Source organism: Grammomys surdaster, unplaced genomic scaffold (genome assembly GCF_004785775.1).
Source record: "Grammomys surdaster isolate TR1022 unplaced genomic scaffold, NIH_TR_1.0 125801, whole genome shotgun sequence".
Taxonomy (NCBI): Eukaryota; Metazoa; Chordata; class Mammalia; order Rodentia; family Muridae; genus Grammomys; species Grammomys surdaster.
This window is the reverse complement of record NW_021620632.1, coordinates 2032918-2036087: the sequence shown is the minus strand read 5'-3', so window position 1 is coordinate 2036087 and position 3170 is coordinate 2032918. Positions and strand designations below refer to the sequence as shown.

At 39.9% G+C, this 3170-nt stretch overlaps 1 pseudogene; it reads right to left on the bottom strand.

The window, feature by feature from the left end:
• Nucleotides 1–430: 430 nt before the first annotated feature.
• On the bottom strand, nt 431–2074 carry LOC114640269 (annotated as a pseudogene).
• Nucleotides 2075–3170: the final 1096 nt, after the last annotated feature.

Below are 3170 nucleotides of genomic sequence, written 5' to 3'. Positions count from 1 at the left end.
AGAGTTGTTAATGTTTTCTTTCTGCTGCACATAATTGACTAAATGGACATGCCTCAAGTGGCTCATGTTGGCTATTATGCTCTAATGTGAAACAATATTTTTTCTGCTATTACAATGTTTTTATTGGAACTAGTTCATTCAAATGTGCATCCTAGACATCTACACAAGTATTCCTCAAGCATTAAATTTATCTCCATAACATTGATATTAAGCAAAAGATGTTTAAATGTATTTCAGAGCATAGCATGAACCTACACCATGTCTCTCAGTAAATGCAAAGACAAGTTAGCTGAGGTTATAAATCTGGTGTATTTGGCAGAACACCTCAGGTAAGTAACATGTAGTAACATATAAAGTAATAACATACAATTAGCAAGTTTATTGAAAGTGAAAATAAATATAAATATATTAAAAATAAATATATTTGTTTTGTTAGCTGTCGAATTTCCATCATTTCCTTGTCTTCCTTCTCAGAGTCACTTTAATACACCCCAGCAGCTGTTCTTAGTTGTTCTTCTTTTTCCATCTCTTCTTTTATCAGGATAGCAAGATCAATATAATCAGCAATATTGTGGCCTTTCCAAATCTCTGGTATCTTAGCATATTTCTCAGATGAATTCATTAACTCTCGGTATTTCTGAAGATCTAAAATACAATCATCTCCCATTTCCAGTTCAAGATCTCATTCCCTCTACTTCTTGAGCTCTGCAATATCCACTCTCTTCCTTCCTGCTATCACTCCTTCTGGGATGAAAGGGGGGTCTCTCCTTATCATCTCTCTTGTTTGCCACAACTAGGTGCAATCTGTTCAGAACCTCATTCACTTTATTTCCTTTCATTTTTGTTTCTACTTGGTGAGCCAAAAGCCTATCACAAGTTTCTGTTTTAACTTGAATGGCATCTTCCTCAGTCAGTGTACTGGTCTCAATGACAGGGAATCCTTCAGCCTGCAAGTCTAGGCATATTTTCTTTTGTTTTTGTTTTTGTTTTTCGAGACAAGGTTTCTCTGTATAGCCCTGGCTGTCCTGGAACTCACTCTGTAGACCAGGCTGGCCTTGAACTCAGAAGTCCACCTGTCTCTGCCTCCCAAGTGCTGGGATCAAAGGGGTGTGCCACCACCGCCCGCCCGGCTTCTATTTTTTTTTTTCGGAAGACATATTTTCTGATCTTCTTCAGAAAGTTCAGCTATTCTCTTCACTTCACATTTGTTTGCTACAACAATAAGAGGCTTGCTGATAAAAAGAGGTCTGATATTCTGGAAGAGTTCTAATTGCTCCTTTAACCCATATCCTCACTGCTCAAACAAAACCATCACGTGCAGAATTACAGCTTGGAAGTGGGCCAGGGCTGTGATGGCCTGCATCTCAATGGTGTACCTATCCTCCAAAGGATGATCCAAAATCCCAGGGATATCTACAACCTGCCAGCACAGATACTTATAATCTATGTGCCCAACAAACAGAGATTTGGTGATAAATGCATAGGGCTGAATATCCACATCTGCTCTTGTCACCTTATTGATAAAGCTGGATTTCCCAACATTTGGATACCCACACCAAAGCAGAGTCCTTGTATTTGGATCAATGGTTGGCGAGTGGGATAAATGTTGAGATACTTGTTCCAAATTCTCCAAACTCTGTCTTTGTCTCTTGATAATAGTACACATTTGTCCAAGGGCAGCAAGCTTCAGCTGATTGCATTGGTATAGAGAATCAACATATTTCATAAGTCACACATAGTCTTTAGCAACATTGTCCACCAAATTTTTGGCATTATTTACTTGACCTAGAGCCAGTTTACAGTGATCCTTGTCACAGAGAATATTAATGAAGTCAGTGTAAAGTGGATGGATATAATCCAATTCGGGGAAATCCAACAGAATCTGTGACAATCTGTCATGGTAATTCTGTTGAGTAAATTTGACTTTTCTCATATAAAAATGTCAAATTCGATGAATTTGATAAAGTTTATGAATAACCGTTATAGCCTTTTGTTGATTCCTGGATAATGTAAGGTCAATAAAGACCTTGGCAGACAGCAGCATCGTAATCTTCATGAAGCTGTAATGCATCATGCTGGTGTGGAATGCACAAGTGTAACTGCCGTTTCTTTTGTAACGGCCGTCAGGTTCTGTTACTTTGTAAAGGCCGGCCGGTTCTGCTGCTCTGGTCGGCAGGTCAGGGTCTAGCAAGAGAGAGTGGGGACGGAGGAAGGGGAAAAAAGGGGCGAGAGACGCAAAAGATAGATACAAGCCAGAGTCCGGTGGAGTCTCTTCAAGTCTTCTTTATTTTCTTATCTTCTTACTATATTCTCACTCCTTCAGTCTCCTGACACCTCTCACTTTTTCTCTCCTTCCTCTACTTCCTACTTCCTACTACCTCCTACTTTCTATCTCTACCCCTCTACTCCCCTACTGCTCTACTCTCCTATAGAAGGGAAATCCTGGGTATTTATACCCTTTACCACGTGACTTGCCCTCATGGACAATCTCAACTGAAGCCACTACGTCACGTGCCTTGTAGCCATGGATACCAGGAGCACCTGGCAGCTGGGGGCACTAAACAGTGTAACAAGATGTTTATCAGAGTGCGCTCAGCTATTGCAGGCTGTTGAAACAAGTCTCTTGTCAGGGTATATGGCTCGAGATGGCTGTAAAGATGATAGCCACTTTCGGCTAAGAGTCGGCTCCCAACACACAAGGAAACCCTGAGATGCAGACTAGAGATCGAAAATTCAAATTTCAATGAAGCCATGTTCATACACTTAGTGGATTGCTGTACCCTATGCTAGAAAACCAGTGAAATAACTTTAAATTGAATTTACTTCATTTTATTTTCTGGTGTTATTTTGTGGAATTGATTCTATAGTCTATTTCTTTTTAAGTCTTAGGTTGAGAAACTGTCGTTTTGTTGGTATTCTCTTCAGAAAGAATCAATGTAGTATTTCACATACCACATAATTACATGATTATATGGTGCAAAGGCAGGCCTATCATTGTGGAGTCTGTGGTTGCTAGTCTCTGAAACATGAGTGAGGAGCACTACTTAAGTGTCCCTACGTCCTTTGTGGACAGTGTCTTTACTTATAGACGTCTTAATACTTGCTGAGCTTGAGTCAAAACCCTGACCACAATCACCAGAGTGACTACATCTGAGATAACATTTAGGTCA